The sequence below is a fragment of the Urocitellus parryii genome, chromosome 9 (assembly GCF_045843805.1).
Source record: "Urocitellus parryii isolate mUroPar1 chromosome 9, mUroPar1.hap1, whole genome shotgun sequence".
NCBI lineage: Eukaryota > Metazoa > Chordata > Mammalia > Rodentia > Sciuridae > Urocitellus > Urocitellus parryii.
This window is the reverse complement of record NC_135539.1, coordinates 54,474,431-54,489,129: the sequence shown is the minus strand read 5'-3', so window position 1 is coordinate 54,489,129 and position 14,699 is coordinate 54,474,431. Positions and strand designations below refer to the sequence as shown.

General features: G+C 39.6%; 1 pseudogene; it reads left to right on the top strand.

Moving 5' to 3' along the window:
• Positions 1–10,411, top strand: part of LOC113177136 (mitochondrial calcium uniporter regulator 1 pseudogene) — a 57,573-nt pseudogene extending 47,162 nt beyond the window's left edge.
• Positions 10,412–14,699: the final 4,288 nt, after the last annotated feature.

Genomic DNA, 14,699 nt, shown 5'->3' with positions numbered 1-14,699 from the left:
GACTATTACCTGTATTACAAATGTTTCTGCAAAGATGCCTCCTCCCTTTCTCCCTTCCTCCCTCCTTCCTCCCTTCCTTCCTTTCCCTTTCCTATCTTTATGCATCAGTTTATGATGGTTTTGGATTTAAGTAAGAGAAATCCTCAATCTAACCGTCTAAAACAATTAGGGAGTCTGCTCCCCACCTACCAAGAAGAGGATAGCCTTGGGTTTGTCTATTCAGTAGCTCTGCATGACCATCAGGGGCCCTATACTTTCCGTCTTTCTTCTCTTTCAGCCTCATGGCAAATGAATTTTTCCTCATCTATACAAGATAGTGTTTGTTGTAGGTCCAAACTTCACATCCAGATATGGCAACACTGGTAGGGAAAAAAAAGGAAAAAAAAATTATTCCTTCACTTTTTACGAATAAGAAAATGTTTCTTAGAGTTCACTTTCCTTCCCCATGGACAGACTTGGCCATAGGGATACCCCTAGATAAATCACTGCCCAGGGGAATGAAACATCAGTATTGGCTTTAAAAAATGAGATTTTCTCATGGGTCCTAGAGGAAATGTGTAGACACTGTGGCAAAATCAGTGCCCTCCTGGTTCAGAAGAATGAGAAGTAGGTAGCCATGCAGAGACTAACACTTCTGCAGTTGGCTTTGGTGGCCTTACTGTCTACCTTATACTCTCAGTGGACTTTACCTGTTCCACTTCCACACAAAGTCCCTGGATCCTATGGTACAGTGGATTGAACTCAGGGGCACTCAAACACTGAGCTACATCCCCAGCCCATTTTATTTTTTATTTTGAGAAAGGGTCTCACTAAGCTGCTGGGGGCTGTCCTTGAACTTACCTGTCCCTTGAACTGTGACCTGCCTTAGCTTATTTAGTTCCTGGGATTACAGTGTTTGTCACTGTACTTGGCCCTCAGTCCCTTTGATTCCACATCTCAGTCCCTTTAATTTCACCAGTCTCCTAGGAGCCTGCTGAGGCTTCTGATTCTATCTTAGGGGCATGAGATCTGCCTTTGAGGGCTCCCTCACCCCCACAGGCTGTATCATCTGACATGCCTTGACCTCTGCAACTGACTTTGTCATGGTTTGGAACCTCTGCTTCTGCCCGACTCCAGAGGGCAGGCTCTCATGCCCATCAGAGTCGGGAGCCTCAACATCAGCGTTTTGTTAAGATGAAGAATCATTCACAAATCAGGCCAAGGATGCCAACTCTTCATAAACATTTCTATGGAGATAAGTTTTATCCCTCAGAAAACCCTTATGTTTGTGAATCAGACCTGCAATGTTCCAATGGCATGAAATCCATTTTAGTCATATTTGTTCTTATGACTTAAATTCTGATAAACAATCAATGTATTGATGAGATGTGGACAAGTAGAGCATATACCTTAAGGTCCAACCTTAAGGTATCTTTGGATTTCGTTACAAAAGTGATTTGAGCCTTGACTATATAGAACTCAGAAACAAAGCAAGTCTCCTGTTGTTTTAAAAATGAAATATGCCTCCAGCATAGCCCTAGATATTTCTATCATATTATAACTCTAGTTTATGCCTAGCTCATATTTTGAAAAATTGAACTTCTAGGATCATCTCCTGTTTCTTTAAATTTTGTATGCCTCTCTCCTTCTGTCCAAGTAGCAGTAACTGCTGTGACCTGCCAAGCCCAGGCAAGGGAAGCCATGCAGGTCTGAGCATGCCCTCTGTGAGCCATCTGAAGTGATTGAGATCACACCCTCTCTCCTTTAATCCTGGTGAAGCTGGCTTCTAGGGAGAGGTCAGAGTCAGCTGTATAACAAAATCTCCCAATTCCTTGCTTCCTACTTTGTTTCTATCTTTAAAGCAATTTTTTTCCTCTGAAATTTCCCCAGGAAATTATGCCCTTCCAATTACCCCTTCCTGCTTTTAATGCAAGTTACCCTTTGCCTCTGAGCTATATTATAACAGGCCACAGACCTGGTGAGAGGGAAGATGAATAAGATAATTTGTAATCAACCAGTGAAAAATCCAAATATCCTCTGGTGGTGAGCATCCAAACACTTTCCATACTTGTCCCTGGAAGACAGAACTCTGAGACTATCTGGAGGAGCTGACCAGGTGCCTGAGAATTCAGTGGTCAGGTACTCAGAGGTCAGGAATGACAGGACTTTCATGAAGCTAAGACCCAGCCCGAGAACAAAAGTAGCCTGAAACAGAACTGCTTGAGGAAGTTTCTCCAAAGCAGTGATTGTCTGCTGTACCTTCTGGGTTCCATTTATCACCCATGGGACACCTTATACAGAGGTGTAGGGCAGTGAGAGGGCTGGGGGGTACACAGTAATTCCTAGCACTGAGACTAAGGATCACAAGTGCTTGCTCAATCAGGTATAGCTGAAAGGGGGAGAAATCCTTGAAATACTGGATGGGCAAGTATGATCTGGGAACCTGGTAGTCACGATTCAGATGAGGTGCTTCTAAGAATATGCTGATCTTACAAATAGCACAACTAACTAGTGGCAGAAAGGCCAGAGACTGAATGGATCTGAGTCCCAGTGTTGACAGGCTAGATTGCCTGTTAAAGTTGGAGAAGTCACTTATGCTTGTGTAATTCAAGAGACATCAAATGCTTACTAACCCCTTAAATGTCCTCCCTTTTATTAGGTCATAATACCCCAAACATCTGAATCATTTAATAGAGTTGAAAGCCAAACTACGCCAGGAACAGTGGCCTACGCCTGTAATACCAGCAGCTCTGGAGGCTGAGGCAAGATGATCCCGAGTTCAAAGCCGGCCTTAGCAAAAGCGAGTGCTAAGCAATTCAGTGAGATCCTGTCTCTTATAAAATACAAAAATAGGGTTGGGGATGTGGTTTAGTGGTTGAGTGCCCCTGAGTTCAATCCCTGGTAATCCTCCCCCGCCCCCCCAAAAAAACTAAGGGAACTCTCAATTAAAATACAAATATGTTACCTTGGAATGGTTTCACAGGATGTTTGTTATAGTGTGGATCTGTGCCCTTGAAGGAAATTGTCAGTCTCCAGCCCACCTCCTCTTTCTCTTTTTGCTCCCTAGTTCATGATGAAGTGAATGGTTTTATTCCAGCTGTGATGTGCTTCTTTAACACAGGTCCCCAAACAATGGGGCCAATCAATCTTGGTCTGAAACCTCCCAAACTGTAAGCCAAAATAAACCCCAAGTGATTATCTCAGGCATGATGGTATAGTAACAGAAAGCAAAAATCACCTATGATAGAAAATTGGAAATTTAGTTTGTCGAAATAGGCTGTCAGAGAAGAAAACCGATGAATGAGGACTAGAAGTCACCTAGTTTTGTGAGAAGATGCCAGAACTATCTTGAGTTATCTGATACCTGCGGAGAAGAGGCAATGGGAGGAGCGAGGGGCTTTGTGATGCCTGGTGAAGAACCAATCTATAAGGGAATGCACTCCCTGAGCAGTTTCATTAAGGGCTTGGTGGTAGGTCACTCACTTGGTAGAGAAATGTGACCATGAATTATGTCTGGACCCAGGGCCCAAGGTTCACTTAAGGTAACTGGTCCAGAATCAAAATTTTATATCAGGCTGCATTTTATAAACATCGACCACAAAAGCATCCACAAATAGTTCACATTTAATTTTTTGAGTTTTTTAAAAATGATTTTTGCATTAATAAATAAGATTGATTTGTAATTTTCTTTGTTAAAGTATACCATCTCAGGTTTGGAAATCAATGTTATATTTCAGAAAATAATTCCAGAGCTAGCCCTCTTTTCTAAGCTTTGGAACAATTTAAACAGAATTGCATACTACCTGCCTTTTAAAGATTTCTTAGAATTTCCCTGTGAAACCAGATGGACATATCTCAGGGGACTCAGACAACTTTTTCTCTTTTTATGTATGAAAATAAGTCTGTTTTGTTTTTCTTTCTTTTCTGGAGGTGAATTTTGATGTTATATTTTCTAAGAAAATTATCTGTTTCATCCAAGTTCTCAAATTTACTTTAATGAAGTTAAGCAAAACATTTATTATGATTTTTTTTGTGTGTGGTGTTGGGGATTGAATCCAGGCCCTTAAGCATGTGAGGAAGTACTCTACCAACTGAACTATATCCCCAGCCCATGATTATTTTAATCTAATATAACTTGTGGTTATTTTATTCTGTTTTTTTTATTTTATATATTTGCATTTTCTACTTTTTTTACTTTATCATTAGGTTAGCTAGTACTTTTCTATTTCCTTGTTTTGTACTCAAATATCCAGCTTACTTACTTCCTTATTTTTTTTTCTAACTCAAGCTAGAAATTTCTGTTTTTGTTTTCATTAACTTAGTCTTTCTACTCTCCTTCAGTTTGTTTTCTTGTTCCTTTTTTACGGTAGATGCTTGCTTGATTGATTTTTTCTTATTTAAATATTTAAACCTATGAACTTTCCACTGAGTGTTATTTTAGTACTGTCTCATAGATTATGATTTTGCAGGATGTTTACTGTTTTTGTTATTGTCATTTTTAGAAATGCTATGATTTAGGGGGGGTTTTGTTTGTTTGTTTGTTTGGTACCAGGGTTTGAACCCAGGGGCAATTAACCACTGAAGCACATCCCCAGCCTTTTGTAATATTTTATTTAGAGACAGGGTCTCATTGAATTGCTCAGTTCCTCACTAAACTGCTGAGGCTGGCTTTTGAACTCACAATCCTCCTGCCTCAGCCTCCCAAGGTGGGGTTACAGGCATGTGCCACCATGCCCAGTTAATATTAATTTTCGATCTAGGTGTTAAGGGACTTCTAAAAAATTAAAATTCAAGGACCAGGAATGTAGCTTAGTGGTAAATTACTTGTCTAGCATGCCCAAGGCTCTATGTTTGATCCCCAGTACTGAAAAAAAAAAAAAAGAAAGGAAAAAGTTTTAAAAAATCACTTAATATAATTTTTTAAACTTTCAGGTGGAAGAGAATTTTTATCTGATTTTAAAAGTTAATTTATCATCTTATTGCAGAGGGATCAGAGAATGTTGCCTATGCTATATCTACTATTTTGCAATTTACCGAGGTTTTCTTTGTGATTTAAAGTATGATTGTGTTAATAAGGTTTTCATCCCTGTGACCAAAATACTTGATAAGAATAGCTTAGAGGAAAAAAAATATTTTGAACCACAGTTTCAGAGTTTTTAGTCCACTGTGGGACAACTACATTGTTCAAGGCCCAAGATAAGGCAGAACATCATGGCAGTAGGGCATGGTAGAGGCTCATGGCTCTGTTGTACATGGCTGCCAGATATAATAAAGAAACCATTGACCAGGCATGGTGGCACACACTGATCATCCCAGATGCTGGGGAGACCAAGGCAGGAAAATCACAAGTTTGAGATGAGCCAGGGCAACTTAGTGAGATCCTGTCTCAAAATAAAATTTAAGAAAGAGCTGAGGGTCGGGTGCATTGGTACATTCCTGTAATCCCAGTGTCTCGGGACGCTGAGACAAGAGGATCATGAGTTCAAAGCCAGCCTCAGCAAAAGTGAGGTGCTAAGCAACTCAGTGAGACCCTGTCTCTAAATAAAATACAAAATAGGGCTGGGGATGTGACTCAGTGGTTGAGTGCCCCTGAGTTTAATCCCCAGTATTGGGGAAAAAAAAAAGGGCAGGGGGCAGCTGGGGAGGCAGTTTAGAGGTAGAGCATATTTGCCTAGCATGTACAAGGTTCTTAGTTTGATCTCCAGTAGAGGGAGGGAGGTGAGTGTGTGTGTGTGTGTGTGTGTGTGTGTGTGTGTGGAGAGAGAGAGAGAGAGAGAGAGAGAGAGAGAGAGAGAGAGAGAGAGAGAGAGAGACTATTTTCCTATCTTCAATGCAGGTTTCATAGACTGAATCAAAATGCTGAGGGAGGAGAGAAAGCTTTTAACTGAATGATCTGTTGCAGGTTTATTTTGTTTTCCATTCTTCTGTAGATTGTAACATAAAAAATTATTTACATATAAAACATCCATTTTAAGAACTTGGGGGCTGGGGTTGTGGCTCAGTGGTAGAGCACTCTCCTAGCACATGTGAGGCATATAAAAATAAATTTTAAAAATAAAGGAATTGTGTCCATATACAACTGAAAAAAATTTAAAAAGGAACTTGGTCTAATGAATTTCATTAATTATATACAAACTTAAAATCTTAATCACAATTAAGATATAGAATGATTCATTCTAAAAATGTTTCCTCCTGTCCATTTGTAGTTGTTCCTTTCTGCTCATCTCTGGACATCAGCAACTACTGCTGTCACATTGGATTCAGTGTTGAAAATTTTGTCTTTCAACCCTTTAAAGAGGTTCATCCATTTTCCCCTGATCTCCATAGTTTCTAATGAGAAGTCAGCAGTTAATTTCCTCCTTGGTGCTTTCAAAATACTCTTTAAAAAAATTTTTTTTTCAGCCAGGTGTGGTGTTGCACACCTATAATCCCAGGATCTTGTGAGGCTGAGGCAAGTGGATCAAAAGCTCAAAGCCAGCCTCAGTAACTTAGCAAGGCCCTTAGCAACTTAGTGAGACCATGTCTCAAAATATTAAGTAAAAATTATTGGGAATATGGCTCAGCAGTAAAGAAACCCTGGGTTCAATATCCAGTCCAAATAAATAAATAAATACTTTTTTCAACAATATGCATCTGATATATCTTTTTGTGTTAGTGTTTGCTTATCATTTTGTATCTGCAAAGTTCTATCTTCAACCAAAGTTTGGAAAAATTTGGCCTTTATTTTAACTTTTCTTCTACTCATTGTCTTCTTCTTCTTCTGAATTCCATAAATTGCATAAATGTTGGCTCATTTGAAATCCTGTAATAAGTTCTGAAGTTTCTGCTCAAAGCTTAATTTTTTTTGTATTATCCATCATTGAAAATTTTTATTGACTTAACTTGCATTTAATTTAATCTTCCTCTGTTGTGTTCATTTGTGGTCTATCATGTGAAATTTTTATTTCAGAAATTGTATTTTTATTCCAAAATTCCCATTTAGTTTGTTAAAAAATTTTTTCTATGTTTTTGATGAGATTCCCTGTTTGTCTGCTGAGGTTTTTATTGTTGAAAACAGGTTTCTTGTTTTGAAATTGACAATAATTGTACTATCCAGTTTGAAATCCTGCCTGTGAGTTCTAACTTGGGTTCCTAATATCCTTAACTGATTTTCTTTTTTCTTGAGAATGAGTTCCACTGTCTTGATTCTTCATCTGACAGGAAAGTTTGGATTGGTCACCAACATTAGCATGTTAAATTGTAGAGATTCTGGATTCTGTTATTTTTCTCCAATGAGGTTTCCCCCACCTTTGAAAGCAAGAAGGAACAGTATGAAAACTTTTTCATGAATGGTAGCTTTGGTTTCAGATTATATTTTATATATATTTTTTAGATGAGCTGCTTTAAACCTTTCTCATATACCTGTGCCCAGGGGTCTGTCAGAGATATGAGTAGACTGCTTGAATAGCCATTTCTGCATTTCTCCTTTCTGGAAACTTCCCACTCTCCCCAGCATTCATGATATCCTGGCTTCACTTTTCTTCCTCACTGGTTTTATTTTATTTTATTTTTATTCCCCAGGCTAGAAAACTTGTGGGTTTTTCCACACATGCCATTAATAATGCTCTTCATGCTACATGGACCGCACATAACCCCAGGCAAAAAGCCACAGAAATGGGAGTTTATCTGTACCTCTCACTAGGTCTGTCAAATTCTGTTTCTTCTCTTGTATATCCAGGTAGTTGCTTTTTGGATTATGTTCAGGTTTTATAGATGTCTTTTGCAGGAGGGCTTATCTGTTTGCATCCAAGTCCATCATACTGAGAAGCAAAATCTAGATTGAAGTTTTGATATCAAAATGGACAAGATTAGACTTTTCTTTTGATACTGGGGTGCTTTACCACTGAGCCATATCGCCAGTCCTTTTTAGATATTTTGAGAACAAAAAATAAAATTGCTAAGGGGTCTTATTAAATTGCTAAGAGTCTCACTAAGTTGCTAAGGCAGGCCTTGAACTTGCAATCCTAATGCCTCAGCCTCCTGAATCTCTGAGATTATAGGCATTCACCACCACACCTGGCAAGATTAGACATTTGTGTGTGTGTGTGTGTGTGTGTGTGTGTGTGTGTGTGTGTGTGGTGCTGGAGATTGAACCCAGGGGTGCTTAATCACTGAGCCAAATCCCCAGGCTCACTTTGAACCTGTGATCCTCCCGCCTCTGCCTCCCAAGCTGCTGGGATGACAAGGGTGTGCCTGACTCTAGATTTTCTTTTGTTGAATTTTGGTTTGGTTCTGAGTGAATATATTGTATTTGTCTGCAAGTACCACTTTCTTGGGGAATCGCCTCTCTCCCATTTCTTTTGGATCTGGTTAGTCACAAGTGCCCTTTACATTCTGACCACAGGGATGGGCAGGGACTCTGATTAATAGATCCTGAGAGTGGAAATGCCTTCTGTGCTGTCTATCTTCTGTCTGCTTCTATAGATACGCTCTTGCCCCGTATTGCTCTGTGCCTTGGGAGGGCTCCCTTGTCTTGCAGCTTCCTACTGAGCTGAATCAATGGGAGTTCTTCTAGGAGATAAGTGAGGGAGAGTGCAGGCAAGGCTACTTGGGCTCACTGTGCTCCTCTACCAAATGTCACTACTCTCCTATCAGAAAGCTCTGTTCATACATTCCAGTCTGGTAGTCCCCCCTTATCCATAGAGGATGTGTTCCAAGACCCAGTGGATGCCTGAAACCAGAGATAGCACTGAAGTACTAACCCAGCATCTGTGGGAGATTGGCTCCCAGACACCAGGAAATACAGAAACTTCATGCTCAAGATGCCTGAATTTGTAGAATATCAAAACCCTATAGGTTTAATCATCCCTCAGTATTCATGAGAGATTTTTTTGTTTGTTTGTTTGCTTGTTTTTGGTAAAGGGAATTAAACACAGGGCTGCTTTACCACTGAGCCACAATTCCAGGCATTTTTATGTTTTATTTTGAGACAGGGTCTTGCTAAATTGCTTAGGGCCTCCTAAGTTGCCGAGGCTGCTTTTGAACTTGCAATCCTCCAGTCTCAGCCTCTGGAGCCTCTGAGATTATAGGCATATGCCACCATGCTCAGCAAGAGATTGGATTTTAGAACCTCTTGTGGCTACCAAAACTTGTAGATGCTTAAGTGCCCTATACAAAATGGCATCATATTTGCATATAATCCATGCACATCCTTCCATATACTTTAAATTATCTCTAGATTATGTATAATGCCTGGTACAATGTAAATGCTATGTAATAGCTCTTCTACTGTAGTCTTTAGGGAATACTGACAAGAAAGTCTGCACAGGCTGCTACCCTGAGTCCGACTGCTCCTATCCCTTCCCTACTTGTTAGGAGTAAGCCTGTCTGCTGGTTTCCTGCAGCTGGGGCACAAAAGGAGAGATCTCATCTCTTCTTGGGAAAAGGAATCTCTTCTTTGATACTCATGCCATAGAGTGCTTTCTCAAAGAAAATGGGTTTACTTCTCAGCAGGAAAAAAATCATGGTGTCTGCATTGGGCAGGATCATGGAAGCCAATATGAATATTGTCTGAAAAGACACGGTCACCAAATTGTGACAGATCACTCCTCAGCAAATAATGTCTAAGACTGCTAATGTGAAGAAGGATATTGTTATGGTTTAGCTCTGAGGTGTCCCCCAAAAGCCCATGTGTGAGACAATGCAAGAAATCTTAGAGGTAAAATGATTGGGTTATGAGAGTTTTACCCATTATAAACAGTGCATTAATCCCCTGGTAGGGATTAACTGGGTGGTAACTGTAGATAGGTTAGGGTATGGCTAAAGGAAGTGGGTCATTGGGGCTTTGGGGTTTTATATTTTGTCTGTGGTGAAGAGAGGTCTCTGCTTCCTGATGCCATGTCCTGGTCCACTTTCCTCCACCAAACGCTTCTGCCATGATATTCTGCCTTACCTCAGACCCCAAAGAAAGGAGTTTGCTGTCTAAGGACACCTCTGAAACTACAAGCCCCAAAATAAATTTTTCCTCCTCTAATTGTTCTTGTCAGGTCTTTTGGCCACAGAAGCAAATAAGCTGATAAGTCAGATATCATCGTTTTGGAGAAGAGTGAACTTCAACCCTCTCAGCAGAAAATGAGAAAATAAACTTGAATTACATCATTAAATCAACAAGTAATGGATGGAATGATCAAATTCTGAACAAAAACCAAATTGGCCTTCAATCTAGAAAGGAGCAGAATGAAAGAATTGCATTCATTGAATAAAAGGAAGCCGATGAAATTAAGGACAAAAATAGTGGAATTACACACCTCACCCAGACAGATAGGAAGATAGAAAGTGAGGCTGCTAGTTTCAAAACCAAGCTATAAATGCACAAATGATACTATTAAATATTTAACAGTCTGTATTTACCTGCCTTGTAGTAACTCTGGGACTGTATTTCCCGTGGATCTGATAAAGTATCTATTAAAATATTTCAACTGACATGGTAATGGTAAAAAGTACACAAAAAGATGCTCAATATCATTAGTCACCAGAAATGCAAATTAAAGCACAATGAAAACTATATACCCACTATAATGGCTAAAATTAAAAAGACAAACAGAATCAAAAGTTGACAACTGCTGGGCATGGGGGCGGCATAACTGTAATCTTCAGCTGGGGAGGCTGAGACAGGAGGATCACCAGTCCAAAGATAGCCTCATCAAAAGCGAGGTGCTAAGAAACTCAGTGAGACACTGTCTTTAAATAAAACACAAAAGTAGGGCTGGGAATGTGGTTTGTGGCCAAGTGCATTTGAGTTCAATCCCTAGTACCCTACCCTCCCAAAAAAGTTAACAAGTGTGGGGAGTGTCTCCTTGAAATGCTGATGGGGACACAAAATATGATATGAGCAATTTGGATAATAGTTCATCAGTTTCTGATAAAGTAAAGAATGTGCTTATACTATGACCTAGTAATTCCACTCCTAGTAATTCACCCAAGAATAATAACATGTCCACAGAGACTTTCACACTGGCAACTTTATTCATAATAACTCCAAATGGGAAACAACTGAAATTTACTCCTGTGAATGGGTACTATCGTACGCATACAATGAAATACTACTCAGTAATACCATGTGAAAAACCAATGCACAAACAGCATGGATCTATCCTAAAAATATGGTAATAGTAATGAGACAGGAAAGGGTATACACTGTACAATTACAGTTATGAGAAATTCTAGAAGAGGCAAAACTAATCTGTCACTGCTGCCTATGTATGTGGGGGAGTGAGATTTTTAGCAAAAAAGATTATGAGGAAACTTTCTGAAGTAATAGAAATATTCTACATGTGTTGATTGTGGTAGTGGACACACAGATGCATTAGCTTGTCAAAACTCATCTGTCTGGGGCTGGGGCTGGGGCTGGGGCTCAGTGGTAGAACACTTGCCTTGCATGCATGAGGCACTGGGTTCCATCCTCAGCACCACATACAAATAAACAAAATAAAGGTATTGTGTCCAACTACAACTAAAATAAATAAATAAATAAATAAATCTATCTGTACACTTTAAAAGGGTTAATTTTGTTGAAAGTTGATTTAGTAAAAGACAACCAGGTCTGGTTTTCCTTCTGCTATAGGGTTAATTATAGGAACATCTACCCCTAAAGCAATAGGGATTGTGGGGGTTTATAATGGGCTGTGACTGATTTCATTGGGGGAAATAGGAAAATTGTCTTGCCTGCAGATGAAAGCCGTGTTCTAAAGTACCACATAACTTACTAATTTAAACATTTATTTTTGTTTAAATGTTGTTTCCCCCTTAGGCTCATGGGGGATACATCAAAGGGATTACCACAGAGAACTGACCTGATAAAATCTACTTTGTAAAGGCAGATTACAAAAAAAAAAAAAAAAAGGAAAAGAAATCTGCCCAGGCTCTTGTGAGGAAAATGGACTAGAGTGACATTTATCTAAACATTTAAACAGAAGCATTTATTTCTGTTTAAATGTTTATCCCTTTCCCTCTTTACTCATGTTAAAATATAAGCTATGCAAGGTTTTTCATCTGCTTTTGTTCATAGCACACAGTAGGTATCAATAAAATATAATAGATGATCATCTGTTATCATCTGTGTCTTATTCCTCATTTGGTTCCAAACTCATAAGGGAAAGATGAGGTTCTTATTTGCTTTCTAAAATACCCACAGCTACCTCCTCTTACAGACAATAATGATAACAACAGCATAACAATAAACCATGAATCAGCCAACATTTATGGGGTATTTACTAGGTGTCAGGTTTACACCGTGAATAAAAATGCATTTAAATCATATCTTTCAAGTCTCATAAAAACTGAACCAAATGAGTACTACTACTGTTTCTACTTTGGAAATGGTGAAACCAAACCAATGCATAGAGAGTATAAGTGACTTGCCCATGATTACACAGTTATTAGGTGGCAGAACTGGATCTTGAATCCAAGTAACTGGATCACAATATGATGGCCTTACTCATTATTGCTTCCAATTTTTAAAAATTGTTTTTATTGACACATAATGATTATATATATTCATGGAATACAATTGGAAGATTCTACCCATGTGTAAGTTATGTCATGAACAAATGAGGGTAATTAACAATATTCATTGCTTCATACGTTTGTCATTTCTTGGTGGTAAGAGCCTTCAAAAAGCTTTCTTTTAGTTATTTTGGAATATATAATACATTTCATGCCAGAAACTGATGAACTATTCTCCAAATTGCTAACTCGTCACCTTGCTGTGCAATTAGAACTCTGCTGATTTCCTGGTAACTTCGTACCTTTTGACCACCGTCTCCCTGTTCTTTCCTCTCCCTTTCCTCTTCAGGTCTGTCTGGCTCCAGTTCATTTTCTTCACAAGAGCTCAGGTGAAATCTTTTTTTTTTTTCAATCTACCTTTAAAGGGTAGTTTTGAGGCTGGGGATGTAGCTCAGTGTAGAGCACTTACCTAGCATGCACAAGGCCCTGGCTTCAATCACCGGTACTGGGGTGGAGGGGAAGTAGCTAAAGGGTAGAGGTAGATTTTATCAGGCCAGTTCTCCTCAATAATTCCTTCAATGTATCCCCATAACCAGGAGTGAAAAAACAAAATTCCAGACCCTTGATACTGCCCACAAGGTCCTCCCCAGTCTCATCAGAACCATTTTTCCTTCTCACATACTATTCTGGGATCATCCTGAATTTATTTATTTATTTTTATTTGTTTGCTTGTTCATTTGTTTTGATACAGAGTCATGCTGTGTTGCCCAGACTGGTCTCCAACTTAAAGGCTCAAATGATCCTCCTGCCTCATCCTCCAAAGCAGCTGGAACCATAGGCATACTGACTAGCAAGGTTCTATTTTGAGTATTTGAAATGTTTTCCTGCCTCTGGGCCTTTGCCCATATTATTTCTTTGCACCCCCATCAAGTGGGTTCCTCAGTTTCTGCAAAAGTACCGTAGTTTTAGACCAGCTTCCCTGACCCCTTCTTTTCCCAATTCCACACAGCTTGCTCTGATACTCTCTCACTATAACCTGGGCTTTCTAGTCATAGCACTTATCACAATTTGAAATAATCTTCCTATTTCTGCTTGTAACTGGAATGACCTGCTACACCAGCTTGGGGTGAAAATGAGTGGAGAACACTTTATTCTTCAAGTTAGAACTGGCTCTAGTGTTCATCTGCCAGATTTCCAGGATGCTCTTGTCTTGGGTTTTCTCCTTCTATCAAACTGCCCAAACACTTCAGGCATTTATTTATCTCTAAGAAGCCAGTATTGATTCCAAATTTTTGATAAGAGTCAGAGCCTCTGATCAGAATCAAGTATTGATTCTATTTTTAAACAGTTATTTCTTCCCATGTGGTTAAAACTAGCCCTTTATACCGTGATAGGTCTTTGTCCACTGTCCCAGATCACCTTGGTTAGTCCAGAACTCACCATTTGGAGCTTCCAGTTCTATTAGGCAAAATGAGGACCTAAACAATGGTGGTTTCCAAAGAGGACTCACCACGCCAAGATGGTAGGTCACGGTGACTTGGCTCCAGGTTGGTCTGAGACACTCCCAGGCCCACTTCCTATACCTACCCCAGGTCATGACCCTAAGGAGCTCTCCACTGACTCACCATCCTGCATTTTTTTGTTGTTGTTGTTGCATTTGATAATGGGGTTCTGCTGAGATCCATTAGGATTCCCTTATACCAGTTTTGTGGTCCTTTTCTCTCTGACTTCAAAGTGCTGACAAATCCGGGGTGTGACACACAGGTCAGAGTTCCCCCCCGTCAAATCGGGCTGAAGGTACTCTCTGGGAACTTTCCTGAAAATAAATCCTTGCTTGGCTTCCCTACTCCTTTAGCTGACTCTCCTTGAACTAGATTAACAAGCCACTTGCTGATGAATGCTTGCTCTTCTTAGGGTTGGCTTCTGAGGTAGGCCTGAGACACCTTCATTCATTATGGGTTCCCCTTCAAGAACCTTGGCACTGTATCAGCAGATTCCTTAAAGCCATTTCAATTTTAAAGACTAAAGATCTCCTTCCATTTCTTCCCAGAAATGTCGTTGGCTCTTACCCAATTAGCCTATCTCTTCTCCCTACCTCTGATTATCAAGAGAAAATTAGGAAGAGAATCCAATAGTGAGCCACACTATACAAATGCCTCTTTATTTCCTTGCCCTAAAATAACACCCCACTCACCTTCCCATTACCAAAAGGGCCACCCAAATAATTCTTCCCAGCA